Raw genomic sequence first — 22,101 nt, 5'->3', positions numbered from 1 at the left:
CGACACGGTCGGGCGCAGTTACTCCCCCCACGAACGATCTGAACAAAACCAAATCTTTGATACAAAAAAAAAAAAAATTGTCAGCGAATGAAAGGAAGCTACGCTAAGGCCCCTAATCTACGAAAGAACAAGCAGAATCTTCAATCGAGCGATACAAAAGAGCACTTACTCTAAATGCTTCAATAACGCCACAGTCAACAACAACAACGAGACAAGAAAACAAAAATGCCGCAACGCTGTCACTACCACTGCTAAACCCGCCCCCCCCCCCCTTTCTTTTTTTTAGCCCCAAATAAAAAATAATAGAAAACACCGTTCGCATTTTTGCGAGTCTTGCAGGGACAGCTGACTTCCCCTTTTTCCCTCTTTCTGTCTCTTCCTTTATTTTTAATCTTCTAACTTCCCGAAATGCGCCCTTCCCATTCAACCGAACCTTGCAGTGGCACGCGCCTTTCTCCCTCGTTTTCCCGTTTCTTCCGCGCACTCACCCTCGCCGAGCGCTTAACAACGCTTCTTCCTTTTTTTCCCCTTTCCAGGGACCCTTTCTCCCGACTCTCGCTCCGCCGCTTCCTTTCAGAGCCCACCCACAGTGTGCGCTTCTGCAAAGCTACGTAAGAAAGGCTCGAGGGATGCGGTAGAGGGTGTCCACAAGACCACGTGACCCCCTCGGAGACAGACTACAAAAGCGGGAACCCGGGGGACCGTCCTGCTAGTCGGGCTTCCGAGCGAGATCGTCCTCTTTGTCTTTCTTACCAAACCCCTCTCCCACCACGCATCTTTAGTTCTACGGAACCAAGACACCGATTTTTTTTTTCCATTCCCTTCCCGGTACAAGAGGGCGGAACTTCTCGTAGATTCTGACGCAGTCCCGAAGAACGTTTCTGTGGGTCCGAGTGAAAGTGCACTTTGTCCAGAAAGTGAGTGTGCAACGCGGGAAACTTGAGCCGCCTCCCGACACCGCCGCAAACAACACCATCCGAAGGTGAGCCATTTTAGATCGCCCTTCGTCGTCTCTTCTACCAGGAGCCGGTTCGAATAAGCCATCGATTCGACTGAAAACTCCCCCCTAGAGCCGATTGAACTATTTTTTTTTATTATTACTCTTTTTGCGTAACTGACATTCTAAAAATTAAATAAAAGAATGGTTGGCGGTACTGTAAGAAAGCTCGAAATAGAACATAGATAAGCACCAACTAGAACTTCAAAACGCACGTAGAAGCATTTGCTTTATCGTTATTTATCCTGCTGCCTTATATCCGGTTTCTATTGTGCAAACAAAAATTTTATTCTTGATCCAAGAACACTTTTGACAAGTGTCAAGATGAACGCGAACTCAGGAACCAACGCCTCCTCTAGCTAGACTCCTGTCATACGAGCACCGCGCGTCATGCCGTGCCCTCTCCTCTAACCCTCTGCCAAACGGCCGAAACGGCCGCGAGAGGCACTGACCTCTAACCACGCGACGACGACGAATTTTTGTGTGAACCAGAAGAAAAATCACCGGTCACATCTTGAACTCATCATTAGGGAATTTATGAAGCCCCTCTTCAGCAATTAAGGTTTGGGAGCTACGGACAGGAGGAATGCTGCCGTGAATATTTTCGAGAGGTAAACCTCTTATCCCGCAAAATGTTGAAGTTGTGGAAGCATCTGGCGCCTACAACTTGACACAAGAAATGCCCAGATAAATGTATGCCATGTACATGAATTTGCATCTCTGACATGTCTTTTAATGTGAAATGTATGTCGGAGATGAAAACCCCGTGTGAGCGGTAGTTCCTAAATCACAATTTCCGTAGTAGCGGCAGCACTCTTAAAACTCGTTTTTCAAAACGACTCTCTCATATTGGCGCATATAATGTTTTTGTGGGGTCAATATTTTGGCAGAGGTCGGTTTCGGAAATATTTTGCGGGTACAAAATTTCGCAATTAAGAGAGACATGCGCTTTTTCAAGTCGCGAAGATTACATCCTCGCAAACATTACATCGTTTACAGTGCCTTTAAGAGGCGACTAGTTGCAGCAGCACTATCAAGTCTGCAATCAACAAACTTTCGTGCATAATATCTGTAAAGTAAAACAGCCCACCACGCTCGAGTACTAGCGAAGACCCACATCGAGGGCCGAAAAGCAGCTTGCGGATAGCATGCTACAGTTAGAGATCCTGTATTAAAGAGAGTGTCCAACTGCACGACCGGGGTCACGTGGTTTATGAGCCGCGTTTGCAGCAATAATAATAATAATGGTGATGATGATAATAATAATATTTAATGGCCCAGGAGAGCCACGGCACCGCAGAAAGGCAACCACCCGTACCACGGAGGCCCGCGGTGCCGCGTCTAGTGATGGTGGTTATGTGATAAAGTAAGGATATGTGATGATGTAACGATGTAATGACGTGACGATGTAGCAATACGAGCCTCGAGGAGGTGGCGAACGCATCGGTCGTCTGCGAGCGTCTCTACCTTTCGACCTGCTTTCCTCCTTGTCACACTCAGCGCATGCGCACTTTGCGACCAATCTCCATTCGAGGCGTCTGACTTTCAATTGCGAACGCTCCGCCGTGGTTTGAGTTGGACCCTCTCTACAATCTAGGCTCTCTAAGCAGTGTCAGAAACGGGCACCACCGTTTGTCTACAACTCAAACACAGGCGCGCCCACAATGGGAAAGCGAGCCATCTGACAGATATTTGTGTACAGGAGGCGCTGCATGAACTAAAACACAATTTTATGTATAACTTACTCAAGATCGAGTAGGCACCGACACTCTCACGCAGCAATGCGTGGTAATGCAAACTGTTCGCAACAATACGGGCAATGTTTTTTACATCTTCAAGCAACCCTGCAATTGTCACAAGATGCAGTAAACTATAAATGTGTCTACTAAGCTCGGAGAGATGGTGTCAGGGACAAACAAAATGAAAGTGTCCCTCGAGAATAGCAGACGAAAATGAAAAGAGCACCGTAAAGCGAGGTCCCTGGCTGGGCAACGGTGGCTTTCCCTCTACAAAGCTCACTTAGTGGAGAAGACAACTCTCCAGGAGCAGTCTCGACATATTTTGCTTTCGCGTTCTGTATAACTTGGAATTTTAACTTCCTCGCCCTCCGGCCCCTTTGTGCGCACACCCGCTCCACTCTCACTCACGGCGCCTTCGTCCGTGATCTGCGTAAAACGCAATTACGGGCTCCAGGTGGCGCCTCGAACTTCAAGGCCGAACCGTGTTTACTCCGACGGAAGCGGTATTATTTTCTTTTCCTCACATCTTACGTTGCACATTATTTGACGAAATTGAAATGCCGGCTGCGACTAAGTGTGTTCTCCGTCATTTTTAGTTCTTCAAAAATGAAAAATGATCTTTTCGTCGAGAGAAAAAGCTCGCATTAGGCGACGGCGGCAAAAAAAAAAGCAATTTGAGGGCGGCCCGGTTTTTATGTGACGTGTGACCTCGCATTCTTGCAAGAATGGTACGCCGCAACTAATTTTAGCCTTAGAGCAACACTTTGACCTAAGTGACCCGAAGTAATCCATCATCGCTCATCTAAGAAGCCTGCAGGATGCGTAATTTAAACGTATATATATATCTATTATGTATACGAACCTCTAACGACTTTAAGTTCAAAAGTCGGCGATTCACAAAAGCTTTACTCCAGGACTCTATAATCAAATTTCTGCTTTTTCTAAGAACGCTTTGGGGAGCAATTTTTTATTTAGTATATGCGGTGAGCATTGTGGCTGGTTTTTGCTCGCCCCGAGATGTCAATTTCACTCGACTTAATTTCGTCGTTTTTGTTAGCCAGCCAGTCACGGCACAACAAACGACAGAACGCGTTATTGAATACAAACGACGTGTACCCTTACGAAGCTGTTTTTAGGCGTCACAAGTCGATAGTAATTTTCGTTAAACTATGTATTTCGATGGAGGCGGACGCGGGGGATCGGAATGATTAATGAAGGATAGCTGGCTTCCGTTTGTCCGTAATTTACAAAACGCTGAACTAATAATAAACAAAAAAGAGAACAACGAAGCCTGCATGGCTGGCAACTGGGGGCTGTTCGTTCTTTATGGCGGGGAGCGGTTCGGGGACGAGTCTTTCCCAATCCGACGTGCCTCAAATTCGAGCTTCTTTTTCTAACGATTGATGAGAAATCGCGAACAGTGCCGGAATGAGAAACTGGGCGCCGCGCACGGCCTTGGAGTTCCAGCGATGAACGGTCGCCGAAACCGAAACTGCACCGTCTGCCGCCCCGGGCAGACGACACGAAAAAGTTGGCGCGAGCGGCGAGGGGAAGAGGGGCTCCTTCTGTTCGAGACGCTCATTGTCATGCGAGGATTCCGTCTCCGGAGAGGCCAACGCGTATACGGGCAAAGAGAAGATCGACGGCCGGACTACGTCCGATTGTAATTAGAGCGGGAGTGGTCGTTACGCGTCCCGACAGCCCGTGGGTTTTGCAAATAATGGGAGGATAGTGGAGCTTTGCTCAGACGAAAGGCACTAACACCGGACTCATACGCATATCACAATCACCATTCTAGTAGTTGGGCACCTTAAGCACACGCTTCTATTTCTGTTCTTATTGCAACGACGTGCTGTTTCGTAGTGGATAACGTTACAATTTAATGTGCGTTCGAGATAAGGAGATGAAACAAGGAACTAGGGAGGGCAGCCAACTAAATTCGGAGCAGAAGTTCATCTGCTCCTTGCACAGAGGTTGCAATGATGATATCAGGACACCAAGTCCTTCTTGGCTCATTGAAAAAAATATATTAGGTAGAGAACTGCTGGGGACAGGCGGAAGAGAGGAAAATTTTTGAACTCCCTCCCGCGTGGCTCCGGCCCAAAGTCTCAACCCTGTCTCCCAGTGGGCCCGGTGCTGGGGCGACGCCGACTAGCTTTGATCGGACGAAATTTAAAGACTCCCTCGACGGGGGGAGGAAGTGGGGGATGTTTCTTTTTGACCGATCCCACAAAGGTCATTGTGGTGATATTCTGTACGCTGCCTGGTGATAGTCAAAAATATGTAGAGGGGAAGCGAATTGGTCTTGGAAAAGCAAGAAGATGAATCTTACTTTTGATTTCTAAGCTAGGTTTCGAAAGCTATCTCCCGCTCTGAAGGGGTTCGCCACTCGCGAGCAAATATGGCGGTCAAAAACAGATCGTGCCGCGCCATGTGCCAGCTCAGCCCATAACGCCCGGATTTCAGCAGGAAAGCATCGGCCTCAAAATGGTTTTCCTTGACTTGTATCCACTACACAATCCGAACCTGCGGCGTAAGCGAACTTCACAGGCTTGGCCCTTTCGAGACTGATGAAAGGATTACCTACTCTGACACGGTGCTTCGATCGCGCTGATTAATGTTTATAAATGCACGACGTTTGATTTACGCGGTTATGTTCCGGGCGATTAGGCAACACGCTGATACAACAGTAACGACAGAGTCACTAGGACAACTATTCGCCCTACATTAACATAACAATCAATGCATGGAGCACCAAACCATTAGGCCATTATGGTTTTACCTGCGGTCCTGTCACTGCTGACGTCGATGGTCCAGACGCAGGAGACAAAGAACAATAACGAAAGCGACCTTAGAGCAGAAAAAGAAATCAGACAAAAAATTAGGCGTGTTCGCTTTCCCGTAGCGAGTTGAAGTTGCTCAAACGCTTGGGCCCGTGTTTTTTTTTTTTTTTTTTGCTGCTTTTTTTGCGTTTAAGACGTCGTCAGCAATATGAACCCGATGTCCGCGTCTGTGCCTTGGCGTGCCGAAGCGCAACAAATGTATGGGACAATGCCCTCGGCGTTCGGGGCAGGAGGCGGTCTTTTTTTGCAAAGTCGTAAACTGTAGAGCCGATCCCGGAGGCAGTGCAATACCCGTCGGTCGGCACTCGGGGAGGTGCGAGGTCCACGAGGACACATCACCGCTAAAACGCTACGATGAAGTTTTGTAGTTTTGCTACGATCGTCCTATAATCAATCGCGTGTGCCCATCAATGAGATTTTCGGCGAAGATAAAAACTCGCGTTTCGATGTGCACTTGTTTCGACTACCTGTGTGACTTCTGATTGAAAAAGCTTGTGTTGTGTCTTGGAATTTGTTTCGTTTGTTTTCTTGAGTATCGTTCAGTAGTATAAGTTTACCTCACGTATCAATATTTGTTTTCTCCCAGTGATTTTGTGACTAACTGATAATTTCGTTCCATTTCATACTTGTGTTTCATACCATTGATACCGTTACATCAAAATAAATATGTGAAATTCGATACATGCATTTCATTTCACTCGGTGTTGTACACGTTCCTTAAAAGAAAAGGAACGAAAGATCGTTCCTCGTTCCTTCTGATTTCCGGAACGCGTTCCCGTTACAAGTTCTATATGGGAAAAGGGAGCTCGTTCCCGTTACAGTTAAAAAAAATGGAACGTATCTTTAAATATACGTTACATTTGTATTTTGCTGATTATCATATTTATTTAGATCAAGGAAAGTTTGCTTTTTTGTTTTACCTATCCCATCAAATGGCAACATACGAATTTGAATGCAGTGATGGAAGGGCACCAGAAGAATAAAACAAGCGGAAGCAGGGTTTCGTTTGTTAATATATTCACCTTTAAAAATCTCACCTTTTAACCATATTCATGTTTTGTGGTAGGCGATTCAGACGAGTCAAATGTATTGTTACCCCTCATCGAACGAGCGTTTTACGACAACCTTACTCGTTTCAATCTAAAAAAGTCCCTTGTTCGAACTTAACAACAGCCGCTTCTCGATGTTGCTGTCCGCAAGTCGAGCAAGTGAAGAAGAGGGTAGAGCTTTTGGGAGGTCAGTCTTGAAAACTACAAGTCTTCCTTCGTGAAGGTTGAATTCGTTGTTCAGTTTGAAGGTTTGCAGGTTGTTCAGTTTGAAGGGGAGAATTAATAAAGGTCAATTTTTTGTATGTCTTTTAAGTGATCAATGTTCGGGATATAAGGGTGTGTTCGATGTCTCGTAGCGTGTTCTTTTGTTGTAAATGTAGGTATCTTCGTGGAAGTTTAGTGATGGCTGTAGTCGGCCTTAGATTTCTGGGTGTATGAGGATTCGTGGAAGCAAAAAAAAAAAAAAAATCTGAGTTTGAAATTTTACTTTTTCATTGTCTTTTCCTTCGACTAAAAGTTTTGCTTTCTTAACCACAGTCTCGCACACCGTAAAAAGAATCCATGTCCACTATCTCTACTGCACCCTACTGTTACCAAGCGAGAACCACACAAAAAATAAACCCAAAGATAAGTAACCAAAATGTTAACGAGAGCCTGCTCTTCGTAAAAATATTCTTTGTATAGTACTTTTAGAACTTCCCTCTTAAATAAAATAAAGATTGTCCCACTAGACGAAAACAAAGAAACGCCGTTCCTCTTTCCGTTCCAGTAAAACTGTGACGAGTTCCCACTCCAGTTCCACTGACGCAAGATGGAACGGCGGCGTTCCTTCTAAGAGGAACGCCGTTCCGCACAACACTGATTTCACTAGACTCAGCACGTAGACGCTGTCGCCTCTAAAATTTGCGGCCATCCGGTATTTCGTAAATGCGCCGTTGGAGCCCAGCGTATTATTCCTTTTGCATTCCATGTTCTCGTTTAGATTTTATCCTGTATTGGAAGTCCTATTGTCCAACTTAGGACGGGACCCACGTCATGCTGCCCTTGGCAGCTTTTGATGATTGCAGCACCGTTGCCTTCAAGGTCAAAACTGAAAATAAATGAAGATGGTGGATGATGGATGATAAATAATATGGGCTATGGGGGGGGGGGGGGGCAAAAATACACCTCAGGCATCATATTTTTTTTATATTAGAAGTATATTTTTTTATTCCGTGAACGAACGGTTCTAAAGAAAGGCTCGTGCAATAAGAAATATGCTGCTTTTCGGCGATGATTGCGTAATATATAAAAGAAATATTAACTATCCTGACAATCATTCGCAACTTCAAACCAATATTGACAAGGTAATGCATTGATGCCACAAATGGCAAATGACCCTTAATTTTTGAACACTGCAACATGTAAAGTACCGCTTTCACTCGTAAAGGCACCAACTAAGAATTTGCTCATTTGCTCAGCAATTCACCCATCATGGCTGTTTCCGCATACCAGTATGTCGTTGTCGAGCGAACCTTTAATCTTGGGTGTTCCAGATTAACACCATACCTGCTAAAACGTGCACCCTCGCCTCCGCAAAATATCATACGAAACATATGTCCGCCCGATTTTAGAATACGCATGCGTTATCTGGTTTCCTATAATCAAACCTACCTGATTAACTCAACTAAATATGGTCGAATTCGGGCTGCCCGTTTTATTCCGTTATCATATAGACGTTTCCACAGCATATCATTAATAAAACAAAATTAATCAATTTCTTTGCTGAAAACACGGCGTACGATTCCGTTCATACGCTCGATTCCCAGATTATCTAACAACTTCCTTCGCACATCTATCTCGCTCCTTGAACTCGTTATTAATAAATCAAATAATCTTAACACTAAGAGATTTAAGCGTATTTTCGGGTAAACATTAGCATTCAATAACTTTTCCGCGCGCCATCAATCTCTGGAGCGATGTTCCCAATGCCGTTGTTTTCATTCCAGATCCAATAAACTTGCGTTCAGAATTTGCAACGATTTTCCTTACTTCTTTAACAACCAAGCATTCTAATAGACGAAACATTTTCTTTCGTCATATAAAATATCTGAGAGTTCAATTTATGTTATGTTTATGTGCTCGTGTTATATTTACTCTTGTTAAAATCTCGAATGTAAGTAATATGTACTATAATTTTAGCGCGAAGCTGTTTATGGCTAGGGTTTCGTGGATCTTTGGTGTGCGTCAACAAAACCTCACAGAGGGCTCGCACCACCCTTTCTTTGTCGTCGTTCCAAGCCGCTTGCGTGCCTAGTTTCCTTTCCTTCCGCCGGGTGGCGGTCCCGTCGCGCGTGTCTCGTTCCCTCCGGCTCCACGGGGCGGCGAAAGTCCTCGACGTGTGTGTGCGTACCTTTCGTCACAATGACCACCGATCAAGACAATAAATCTATGATATTGTAGTGAGTGCGCAGGCGAGCTGGTGGAAATTAACCATTCTGATGTTAGTCTCCTTGAAACTTCCTCTTTTCCTGCCTCAGTCTCAGGCTAACATCAGAATGGACAATAAATCTGCCCGTACCTTTGTTCAAAATTCTGTGTCAAGTGTATGCCGTCTGCTGAACAGCTTCGCTGGTCACCCACCTTCACAGAGTGGAACGGCTCATGATTTAATATATGAATACATCCTGAAGTGTACGCACTTCAATTTTTGGTTCGTGTGTACTAATTTTATTCGCGTTCCGTTAATTTTGTTTTTAGAGCACAGCTCTTAGGCGCCCGTTTCCGGCTTGAGCGGCGTCGCCGTTGGCGTAACTGTAAGGTCACGTGACCCCACAGGACGCGTGACCCCCCCACGTCACGTGACCTAGGGGGTCACGGAGGGAGGAGGCGTATACCCTCCCCTCAGTACCCTTCCCTTCTCCTTCTCAAGAGCTGCGTTCCAATTCGGCGTTACAGGGGTAAGCGGCTTTCATTTTTTATCAAATTCTACAGCCCCCCCCCTTTTTTTTTATAGCAACTTTTGTATGACCACCGTGACCCTCATACAAGGCTCTCCTTGACAGCTCTGTCGGATCAAGTCGGGAAAAGACTGCGAAGGGCAGGGGACGTTTCGGAGCCCATTGCCGGGGCAGCGGCAATGGGCTTCAGCGTAACTGAGCTGAAGAACGCGTTCTGTCAACACCTCCTAGATAGATAAGAAAGCCCAAATGGCCAATTTTTCTGCGTCGCTAAAGGAGGACACCCTAGGCCACAGATTGGACACGACTACGGCGTCAGCGTTCGGCGAGGAGTCCTGTCTAATCACCGAGAACACGACTCTAAAACAAACGCTCACGCCGTACTGGCGACTCTCCCGATCCGCCAGACGAAACGAGACTGTTCACAACCCTCTACCTAACACCTAAAATCTCCCTCACTGGACACTCAAGCTCAGGCTGCCACCGAGTTCTTTTCAAGTAAAACATGCCTTATACCGGGCAAACACAAACACATGTTACGGTAGTGCCCTTCGATATAAAAACACTATCACAAAATCAAAAAGATACTCTCCGCGGATCGGAAACGAAGAAATAAAACTTTACAAATTTGTACCATCCGATCAGGGAGCTCGTTCATATCTTAAGAACTCAGACATGGACCAACAGACTACCTTTTAGCTTTCCGGCTTTCTACTTCGCCTTGAACGCTTTCTACCGCGAAGCGAGAAAACACTTGAGACCGATAACACCACGCACCTCATATCAACCAATCGCAATAAAATCAGACTCCCGTGAAAAGAAATCCTATTCATAACCTGTCTAAGCCGACTCCAGCAAAAAAAAAATAATAATAATAATAAGAAATAAAAAATAGACATTCAAATTAAGCTTTCCCGAGACTGAAGACTTGTCCAGCAATGCTCCCGCATTCCGTCGATTATCTTCTCTTCTCCTCGTGCTGGAAGACTAAGACGAGTTCGACAACTTGACTCCCGACTTCCTCCGGTTCCGTCATCTTCCCGCCGGCGAGGGGAGAAATCGCGAGGGTGAGGGGAAACCTTGGCTTTGGCTTGGCTTTGGCTTTGCTTTGCTTGGCTTGGCTTTGGGCTCCGTGACGTCAGTGGCCACTAGGAACGCCGCGTGACCCACTTAGGGAGCAGGGGAGACGTTCCTCGAAAGATGCGTCGTTCGAGTGTGGCGAAACACTGGTGAAGGGAGCGAAAAGCCCTTTAAGGTGGCCGCTCTACTCGCCCCCGTCAACGGGAGGCGATCAATGGGCCCGATCGACTCGTTCAGGTACGCGTGGACGCGGTCCCGTTTCGAGGCGGCCCTGCCAGTCGCCGACTGCTGAGGAAAGGCAAGGCGCAGCCAATGAGGAATCAGAACACCGGAGGAACAAGCGTTTTTGTATGTTCTCGGCGATTGTAGAGTACTTAGATGCTCAACGCCGCTCAACGCGCTCCGGGAATGCCATCGGAGAATTATGGCCGTCTGCTCCGTTTCGTATCGCCTCGATGGTCCACGGGAATTGTGGTCAAGTTTTTCCAAGCATGCAGTGCTTCGGTGCAGTGGCCGGGAAAAAAAATTGTGGAAAAATCCTAAAACACACATTTAAAGACCGCCAGGGTATGTCGATCATCAGAGACTGTAATGAACAGAACACCATTGTTCAGTAGGTTCCCACACGGTGTCAAGTTCCATTTCGATCAATCGTTCAATATTTATTTATTTATTTATTTATTTATTTATTTATTCATTTATGTAGCGCACGTGTAATAAAAGTTTGTAATGCTCAGCTGGAGGTAATTGCGACAGATATTTACGAGGATAGTTAAAACAAATGGGAATATAAAGGACGATGTGAACATACGAGGAACACAAGGAACGTAATACACTGGCACGATTTTGTTGTTTGTCTGTTCCTCGTTATCTTGTTGCGAAAAGGTCCTTCGGAAAGGAAACACGATTGTATAGAAGTGATGATGTGAAATAAAATCAGCAGCCGTGTTTTGAGACCGGTGCTAGTCCGCTTTTTTCATCTCTTTCCAGTCTCGGGCTCTTAAAAAGGGAGTGACTGTATAGCTTTATCCTAAAATTTTCTTCAATTTTAAACGTTCCCCAAATATCAAAATATCTAGTTTTTTAATATATCTTTTTTTTTTTATGTTTCCAAGTTTTCGCAACCATCCCAAGCGAATCCACTTTATTTTTTGTTTTTCTTTACCCTTTTCTGCAGTGGCCTTTACCCTTCATTTTGTATTCGAGTCCAGACTTCCCCTACTTGAATCCGGGTCGAGAGTTTCCCCATTTTTCCTCACGACACTTGCTTAGTCGGCAGGCTTCCCCATTTTAGCGTTAAACAAAAAACACCCAAGAACGAACGTCATAGATAACTATAAAGAAATCAAAATGCGGCCGACTGTTCTGTGTTTATTTTTATATAATTCGTTTTGTCTACAATACAAAAACTAACGTAGAAACGCGTTAATAAAGTGATACTCTGGCAATTTTCTGAGTTACCCTAAAAAAACTATCGGCCTTTACCCTTTCCGGTATGCTAGTTAGTATCGCGAAATTCAGAATAGTTATTCTAAAATCGGCAATTGAAAATGGTGCCAAATCCACCATCCAAATGTACCCGCGCTTTTCAGTGCTGTGACGTCAGGAAAAAGGCAGGCTTGCAGGCCGAGCATGCATTCTGAAAATTGACTGTGCCAAGCATTTGTTTGGTTCTGCATGCACGGGTGCCGGAGCGAGCATCTAAAGTATTCATTTGACAACATGAAAACCCTTGTAGTCAGTTGGGAACAAAATATACTATCCAAAAAGTGGATCCCTGCCTTCCGTTGAAATCGCTAATTCATAATTGCCAGTAGTCAATTTTAATTTGAAAAACACGGTGAGGACCAAAATTGTAAATTCAATAACTTCGCGAAAAAAATTATTTAGGCCCAATATTTGGGTTACTACTTCAACGATGTTTGTTGCTGTGATTATCAAATTTTCAGGCAAATCGCGAACTATTAAGAAAACGCCGGAGTGCCCCCTTTAAAGGGGCGATGCAACGATTTTTGTACTTTGCCTAAAGACCAGTTAGAACGTATTCCTGACGTTAATGACGTGTAAAACACCCGTTCGTTTTTCACCACACGGAATCGAAGTCGCAGAAAAAAATTAAAGAAAAACGAGCAGCGTTCACCCCCTCAACTCGCAGCGACCACGTGATCTGGAGCCGATTATATGCCGCTAATATTGATCGTAGCCACGCGCTGGGGGTTGAAATGACACAGGACACGCGCTGAGTTCCAGACATTGCTATGGTTCGGTTATTGTTGTCGTTGCAGCGATTGAAAACGGGCCACTACCCGAATTCTTGTCGGGCTATCGATTATCACGAACCCAAATCGAGTGCCCATGCAATGCTCGGGTCCAATCTATGAGCCGCATTCAAATATTATCCTTGGGCGGTACTGCGACCGCCCAGCTACATCATCAAGATTTGCGAACGAGAGATTGAATGAAAACGCTCGTTTTTGTCCTTGAAATAGACCCTTTACGAAAGTCAGTCTACCCACCTTGTGCAGAGCCAGACCCGACGCTCTAATGGTGGAACTTCATTGTTTCTCCACACCAGAAAAATCGAACGTCTTCGAAAGCATAGAGCAGAAAAAGGAAAAGATGTTGGTCCTTTCACGTCACCTTCGATGCACGGAATCGAGGGTGTTTGATTTAGCCGCGCATGATCTCCTATCACCGCCATTAGAGCGGCAATAATGGAGCTTTTTATACTGCCACAAGAGGACTCTGACTTTTGAAAAGGGTCTATTGCACCGCAACAAAGGAGTTTCTTGGCCAGTGCGCATTGCGTGCGAGTATCCTTGAGTCCCACTAGTGCCAGCAAGCTCGTGTAAAGTGAAAAACATTCCAATTGAATATCGTTGCACCGCCCTTCTCATACGTTGCTCTCTTCACATCACGAGGTGGTCTCGAGGCTCTTTCCTGTTGTGCTTTCATTTCATTTCGCGCACCTGTGTAATGCTCCTTTACGCAAGACATAAGGGTGATTGTTTTATTATTATGACTACGGCAAGTCTTCTAAACGAGAAGGCCACTGGTTATACAATTTTTTTTCCCTGCAGACTAACATTATCAACTACGGAGGACCTATGGGCACGATTATGAGAAACTGGTGATAGAGGAGAATTACATAAATGACACCGTAACACCGTAGCTTCACCAGCACGCTCCATTTCCACGAATGGAAAACGATTACCGTCTTTAGTGACTAAAATTCTCTAATTCACTTTTTAGCTATTTCTTAGTTGTCATATTTCGATTGAAGATTTGTAGCTCGTCGTCAATGTAGCGAAAATAATCCCCCGGAGAAGGACAAGGGACAAACACAAATCTCCAAACACAGCTAGGTGACTGATGCGCGACCAACAAAATCCGCCTGGTCCGGGTATCGAACCCGGGTCCTCTCCATGTCCAGTGAAGCGCTCTACCAACTGAGCCAACCCGGAGTTAGACGTCCTGTCCAGCTCGCTTGCACCTTTGGATTTCATTGCATTATAGCCAATATAGACCAGATGAGTTGCTAAATTTTAAAATAAAAAAAATCTTCGAGTTATCACGTGGTAAATGACCGAAGTTCGGCACGGGACTAGACGAAGAAGATAGATAGGAATCCATTCAAATTCACCTCAGTAAAAAGAAAAACAAACGTAGAATTATCACGCGATTTAGAAGTGGTCACGGAAGGCCCCCAAAAAACCTCCATGTGAAACCGGTCCGGCCCAAACTTTTCCGCCGTGCGCTTTCACCGAGCGGAGCAATGCGGGAGAGAATTCACGGGCGACATTCTTTCTGAGCGCGTGGGGCAATCAGCAACGCGCAGGTGAGGACAGCCGCCCCTTCCTCCATTTGGGGATGAGTCACCCAGGGCGGCACAAAGGCGTCGCGCTCATTGTGGCCGACCAATACCATCTAGAAGGCAAGGCCTGCTCGTGACGTCATCATTCGTGGATCTCCCGACGCGCGTTCGTCTTGGCGACGCCGCGTACTTGCGTCGCACTGGTTGTGAGACGCTGCCACACGCACTGGCGCCGATGCTGACGGCAGCTAGGCGGCGCTGCCTGGATCCACTAAGGATGACGTCACGAGCAAGCCTTGTCTTAAAAAATTGTGTTGAGTCACGGGGGCTCCGGCGGCCAACCGCTTGTTTAGGAAGGTTTCCAGTGTGCAGACAGGTGAAACACGGCTCCGAAAAATTATGGGTAGATGGATGCACGTGGCTCGAAGTTTTAAATTTAATGGCGGCTTGCGCCACCTAGCCAGTATCTTTAGTAACAGCCATTTCCTCGTTTAATTTTCTAAATCAATATTTCTCATCTGTAGCGTAAAACAGTGTCGTCTTGTCAAAAAAAAAAAGTCCGATCTTACGTTATCTAAACACAACATTTTTTTAAAGCGAACTTAAATTTTTAGTAAAAGAAAACGATAAATTATCGACCAAGAATTTATATTTTAAGGGAAGACAGGACGGCCTTCATAAATAAAACATTATAAATAAATTCACTTCTCCGTTAGAAAAATACCTGGACATGAAAGAAATTCAATACCTTTACGCTCGCTTCGCACGTCACGTAGCAGCCACTGTGCTGATGCCACGCGCAGAGCAAAAGCCGCTGAACAAAATTCGTATTTTTTTTCGCAGCATATTCGCCCCATGGAGTTCAGCCTTAAAAACCTTTTAAGCTTTGAATTTGAAATCATTGAATTAAAAGGTGTAGAATATTCTAAACTAAACTTTACATTGAGCTAGTTGGTTAATAATTTCAAAAAATACTAAACAGATTAAGGTCCATCCGCGCTGCTTGCGTCTTTCCTTCTTGTCTTTTCTTTTTTTTTTTTTCCCCGCTTTTTAATATCTAGTTTAACGCATAAGGCAAAGCCGGCAAAGCCATCGTGACCACCAGCTCGCTTGCTGTCTTGCCGAGTGACATGGTCTGCCTTTTGGAGCTTAGAGTCAGTCCGATTGTTATGGAGAATTTTAACGTGCGCGTCTTGGTAACACGTCCAAGTAGCCCACTTGCTCGGCCCAGGCTTGGACCAGATTAACGCGAGCTGGAGCCAACTTGGCTCAAGCCTGTCCCGAGCTTGCATCAATCTGGCCCGAGTATGAGCCGGGGAAGTGTGCTGTTTGGGGCGCGGTTCGACTGTGGTTGTCAATAGTTTGCAGCCCTTATGTGTTCGAAACACGTCAAGCGCGTTCTAATTGAAACCTATTTTGGAGGTAAAACCAGCTAAATTCAGGGCTGGGTAGTATTGCGATACAAGTGTATCGCGATAGTATTTTAGAGGTGCTTTCGAGTGTCTGTATTGCAATAAATTTGAAACATGTATTTGTATCTCAATAGTGAAATACATTTACAGTGCATCGCTAGTATCGCAACACTCTGCCAGACTTAGTTAACTTGTTAACATGTGTGGCAGTTTTAACAATGAGCATAAAAGATAAAAACATCTGCTTGGTGCAAGGTGCTTCAGAATTTATGGTATGAACACGCCCTATGATCCATCACAGTCACCAAAGTTAAAATTAAAAAAAAAGAACTTCGGTTTAAAGAAGGTTACTTGCAAGAATACAAGAATAAGCTCTTCTTACAAAAACCCTCCACTCTTTCCAATTTAGCAGAGCGAACGCTGTGAAGGAGTTGAGTGTAGAAAAGTTCGGCACTGTTTTCCAATGTCCCCATACTATAGGTAACTCAGGAGCACATTAACGGCAGTTAGAGGTGCGCGCTCTCTGCAAAACAGGGTTCGTTTCGCGCAGACGTCTTTCGTCAAGGATGGCACGCAGTCTTTAACGTTCAGTAACTATGTGGTTCACCGGGGGTGACATGTTTTTTAGCGCAAGTTTTTATAAATAAAAAGTTCGATGCAAGGGTGAGCGCCTAAAATGACATAAAAAGAGGAGCGAAAGCCTAAAGTACCATCCGCGTTCGCCATGCCTTCTCAACGTAGTACCGTTCGGGAACAGACGTATTCCTATAAGTATTTGTATCTTTATTACGGAATACTTTTTTGCCGTTTTTTTGCAAAAGTATCTCGGGGATATTCCGTTGCATAAAAGACAAATTCCTCTCAATATCTGTATTTTGGGCCTTAAAATACATGTATCTCAGTATTTTGCATTCTCGAATACTTTCTGGAGTATCTGTGCCCATCCCTGGAGACTAAACCTAATACCTTTCAATTCATCTTTAAATAGAAAATCTTATATTTTGAACAGCACAGGTGCGAACATTTGGACTCTGTCAAAGCTGTAGTAAAACCATCGGTTGATCATCGCGAAATTTCTAAACAAAAGAGCTGGGAAAGCTCAAAATTCATGAACTTTCTAAAACGCAATGGCTACCTATAGTATTGAGAACCTTTCAAAAACCTTAGATCAATTTTCAAACCGCGGGATCAAGAAAAAAAAGAAAGAAAGGAACTTTCTGAACCGCAATTTACACGTCTGGATTATATACGTACCAAAAAAAGAATGGCGACACTTACCAGAATGACAGTTAGGACTCCTACTCAACAACGGAATACGATAAAGCAATCAGAAGGGTTTGTTTTTGTACTTTTTTTTTTTATTTTTTGGTTGTAATTAACAAAAATTAATAAAACAACGCGAAAGTTCTAGTGTTGAGCAGAAAAAGAAAAGTATTTGGCTTTTGAAATACATACCTCTTGTCATGTTTTTTTCTTTTTTTCGAAATGACACATTTATTATAGTCTTGTATAGGTATTTCGTAACCCCTTTATTTATGAGATTAAATAATTAAATAAATCGATTAGATGACAACAAGCTGACGTGCATAAATTGTATCATGCTACAAGGGTCCTAATCCGGACACATGGCGAAAAATTCAGCGAGAAATCCGACAGCTATGATTGGCCGGCGCCGATTGGTCAAAGGCGCCGTTGGCCAATCACGGTCGTAAAATGTATCGCCGTTACTTTTTTTATGAAGTGTTTAGATTAGGGTTTTATGTCAACAGTGCCACGGAGACTCGCCCCCAATAAGACACCTGCCCTCCCCGGTTAACATATGAGCCTTCGTGAGATCCCTTAAATAAAAAAATGAAAACTCATATCGGTTAGAGCCTCGAGCAGACAAGAGTTCGGTCATCCGGATCCGATCTGCATCCGTATACTTTGAGTCCGCATTATAACCGCATCTGCGAAAATCAGAACCTTATCGGATCCGCAATCCGCGTATTTGTGTTACACCATAAAATTAAACGCAAATAAAGAACAAAACTCTGGATGGTCTTTTTTTAAGTTGCTTGGTTATGGTTGTACAAAGAACTTTTCGAGTCACAACACGCGGTAAAAGTCATTTTATGGTATTCTGTCTTATCTATCTATATTATAAGAAACCATCCTTCGAAACACACTTTGGGAGTCTGCGACATTTTGCCAAGAAGGTAGACTTTATAGGAAGGACTTCCCCCCCCCCCTTTTTTTTTCCTCCTTTTTTTTTTTTTTTTTTGTAACACGGATTATGTGAGAACGCGTATTTTCTAAAAATGAAAATGAATGAAGGAGTGAATAATAGCATTGTGTAATTTTAGTTAGGTCAAGCAATAAAAAAGTGGGAGAGGAAAGGCGGTCACTCACCTCAGCGAAATATTCGTATATATATACGTGAAAAGACGCAAGAACACCACTGGGTAAAATATCGCAATATTCAATAAAAGCAACACGTCCTATCGGTTTCAGCATTAAGCGCGGACCCGCATCTGAGTGTTTCGAACCACAAACTTTGCAAACTGTAAACAAAAACACACACACACAGACGCACACACACACGCACTCACACGCACACGCACGCGCACGCACGCACACACGCACACGCACACACACACGCGCGCGCGCGCGCACACACACACACACAAGATTACACACGGCACGTTTCACTTGTCGAGGAGGCTTCTACTTTCTTATAGCTTGAACGCTTTGGGATTTCGTTTCCGGAAAAACGCCGTGCCGATTTTGTTTTGTTGTTTTTTTTCCTGCCAAACAAGAACACGCTTTTCCGGAACGATTTACGCCATTGCATTTTTTTACATTTTTTTAGGGAAAGGCATTATTGCAGATATGGAAGGGTCTATACAGCAGTGTTGGCTGCAACGCGTTACAAGTTATGGCGTTACCATAAACGCGTTACATTTTTCCGTAACGTAGTAACGTACTCGTTACTGTTCTTGAAAACAGTAACGGGTAACCTACTTACGTCACTTATTAAAGAGTTTAAGGGAGCAGTTTTCGTGCATCCGATACGGTGTACGGTGGGCCCTCGGTACGAACTGCGCACGCGCTACAGCGGAAAACTCGCGTGTGCACAGTTCTCACCGGAGGTCCCATCGTATTCCGTATCGGATGTGCAGAAACGGTTCTCCTAAAACTTTCTATTTGTAGTAACGGGTAACGTATGGTTACGTTCCTCGTGACTCCTCCTTTCCAAGACTTAAACAAATTAGACTTAAATTTTTCTCGTGTTTTTAGACGGCAAGCCACGCGAATTTTCGAGTTTTTTTCGCGTTTTTCTTTGCGTTTTTTCTTGTTAGGATTTGGGGTGAAACCGTAAAATAGATCAAATAAATATGTACAGTTTGTGCATGAACACGTTTCTTGAAATATGGCGTTTATGGATACCAGGTACCGTCAAAACAGTAAATTGTGTCAATTCATAATTTACGCAAAAGTAACGTTCGTTATTTTTCATCGGCAACGGTAACGGTAACGCGTTCCTATTATTTTGAGATAACGTAGGTCTTTAATGCGTTCCTTTTATTTCCAAGTAACGACTAAAGTATTTCGTTACTTCTTTTCGGTAACGCCTTCAACACTGCTATGAAGTGATCCTTGATGAGGATCAGGTCTTTCTTGGCACAAGAAGTTTCTCCCCAATCGGCACCTTTTCCCTAAAAAAGTAATTTTATCTCGCAAAAAAAAATGGATGATTCACTTTATGTGTAGTATCACTCAGCTATTCCCTCTACGCTCCGCGATCGCACAGGTCTTGGTAAAAATGCAGACCCGACCCCGCCGGTATCCGCATTCGATCTGCGTCCACAGCCACTGGAATCCGAATCCGATCCAAAATCCGCAAAATGGTATTCATTTTTATCCGCATACACCAGTTGACAGCGGATTTCCGAGAGTAATCATTTCATTTCATTTCATTTATTTCACCCTTAAGGCCGGTTCTCACATGCAGCGAAGCGCTGATGTAGCGCTCCTCACGTGTCGTCTGCTACTTATCGTCTGCCATGAGCAACAGTTTTGGCGGTGCAATACAAAGCTGGTGAACGCTGCCGTCAGCACGCGCTTAGCGCGAGGGGAGCGCTATGCTTGTAGCGCTCCGCTGCATGTGTGAACAGGCCTTTGAGTGCCCGCAGGGGGCTTTACATAATGGGGGGAACTGGAGGGGAGACAAATTTTAACACTCAAAGTAACACAACAAACAAAAATAAAAAAAACAAGGATGTTTGTGAACACGTGCAAACAGGAAGCTAGATGGTGACGAGAGAGGAAATGGCAGATCTGAAGTTATCGCATTCTGAGATACTTACAATAGGTTCCGGGAGGTTGTTCTAATCAGTAATAGTCAATTGTAAGGGAAAAAGTCTCAATAAATTAGTCCTGGGTGTTGTCAGTTGAATTTTGAGTGGATGATCGGTGCAAAGGGAGATGTGGGTAGCCGGTGGGCAGTATTCATCTTTTTCTTTTTTTTTTAAAGAAAATTAGAATAGAATTTGGGCAGGTGAATAAGACGTGAACTTTTTTTTCTGTACTTTAAAAGAGGGAGGTTTAATTTAGCTTTCATTGCGGTAACACTTGTGTGTAGATAATTGTAGAGAATGAAACGTGTAGCCCGGTTTTGTACAGCTTCCAATTTTTCCTCCAGATACAACTGATGGGGGTTCCAGACCATGGATGCATACTCGAGTTGAGGACGGATGAAATAATTATATGCGATGAGTTTTGTTTCTTGCGTGGCTTTATAGAAATGGCGCTTTGAAAATCTGAAACTTCTGTTTGCTTTCGCAGATCTAGTTTATATGAGGCTCCCGTGACAATAAGTTATAGTTTAAGTTGATGCCAAAATACTTGTAGGATATGTTACGGCTTCAACTGGTATGGTAGAAAGTGAATAGTAAATCTGAGTAATGTTTTTTTTTTTTTCGTTGTAGTGACGTTAAGAAATTTACTTTTGTCAACATTGCTCTCCATTTGCCATTCTCAACACCATGCTGGAATAAGTGGCAAGTCCTTTTGCAAAAGGGTACGTGCAGTCGGTTACACTCATTATTTTTCGATAAATCACGTAGTCGTCCGCGTATAATCTAATAGTGGAATTACGAAGATCCGGCAGGTCACTTATGTACATTAAAAACAACAATGGTCCCAGCACCGTTCCCTGCAGTACACCCGATTTAACAAGTTTTTGTGACAAACAATGTGGTCTGTTTGAAAATAAGTTTTCAACTCAGTTTATAACGGACGTTTCTACTTTAAGGGCGTTTAATTATTTAATAAGACGGCAATGTGGGACTTTAGCGAAAGCATTTTTTTTATCAATGAAGGTAGCATGCGTTTCATGTTTTTTTATACAGGTTATGGTGGATGTCCGTTAAAAATTTAAAAAAAGTTGAAATTCACAGGATTATGGTCGCCGGAATTCGTGCTGGTTTGTAAAGAGTATATTGTTTGCACATAAATAATTTATTACATCAAAATAAATTACATGTTTTATCAATTTACTTACAACAGAGGTTGAAGATATGGGTCTGAAATTCGTAGGGACATGTTTTGCGCCATTTTTTTTTAATCGGGACAATCATTGCAAATTTTCAGCCAGCCGGAACAACACCAAATTCAAGAGTTTTTTTTTTTTTTCTTTAATATGCGGAATAATAGCACACTAGATATGTCACTTGTAATCTTGAGCAACTTTGTAGGTAAGAGGTCAGAACCGGGAGCCGAGTTAGATCGCAGATTTGATATTAAGTTTGAAATTCCGTCTTGTGTTATAATGATCTGACCCATTTGGGCGGTTATAAGATGTTCTGGACAAGGCTAGTGAAAATAATTTATCAGTAAACATTTTACTAAAGAAAGTACAAAACAACCTCGGCTGTCAATACATTTTTTTCCAGAAGCGTCCGTCAAGCTGAACGTGTCTTTTACCTGCTTTGGATTTACATCGGAACAAAACTTTTAGAGTTTTGTTTTCAGTATATTACAAAGGTCATAATTAAGAAAAAAAACTTATATTTCGCTTGTTTAAATTTCATATTTGCAAGTTAAATAACACTCCTTGTATTTTAACCACGAAATAGCAGTCTGAGATACCTTTGCGGCGCAAAAAAGCCTATTCTTTTTATTGAGCAACCTCTTCAAACCTGTTGAAAATCACCGGTTTGAAAACCACGCGTGAATGGTTAGTTT

At 43.8% G+C, this 22,101-nt stretch overlaps 1 protein-coding gene across 1 annotated transcript in view; it reads left to right on the top strand.

Annotated features, from left to right (window-relative positions):
* The first annotated feature begins 474 nt into the window (after positions 1-474).
* LOC8041023 (crustacean hyperglycemic hormones) overlaps positions 475-22,101 on the top strand; it is a 50,221-nt gene continuing 28,594 nt past the window's right edge. The window contains exon 1 of the mRNA XM_029971418.3: positions 475-982. The gene's annotated coding sequence lies outside the window, so the exon portion shown is untranslated. The remainder of the gene's footprint in view (positions 983-22,101) is intronic.

This window comes from Ixodes scapularis, unplaced genomic scaffold, assembly GCF_016920785.2.
Source record: "Ixodes scapularis isolate PalLabHiFi unplaced genomic scaffold, ASM1692078v2 PGA_scaffold12__126_contigs__length_90152505, whole genome shotgun sequence".
Lineage (NCBI taxonomy): Eukaryota > Metazoa > Arthropoda > Arachnida > Ixodida > Ixodidae > Ixodes > Ixodes scapularis.
Note: the sequence above shows the minus strand (reverse complement) of the source record. Positions and strands in the feature narration are given on the sequence as shown.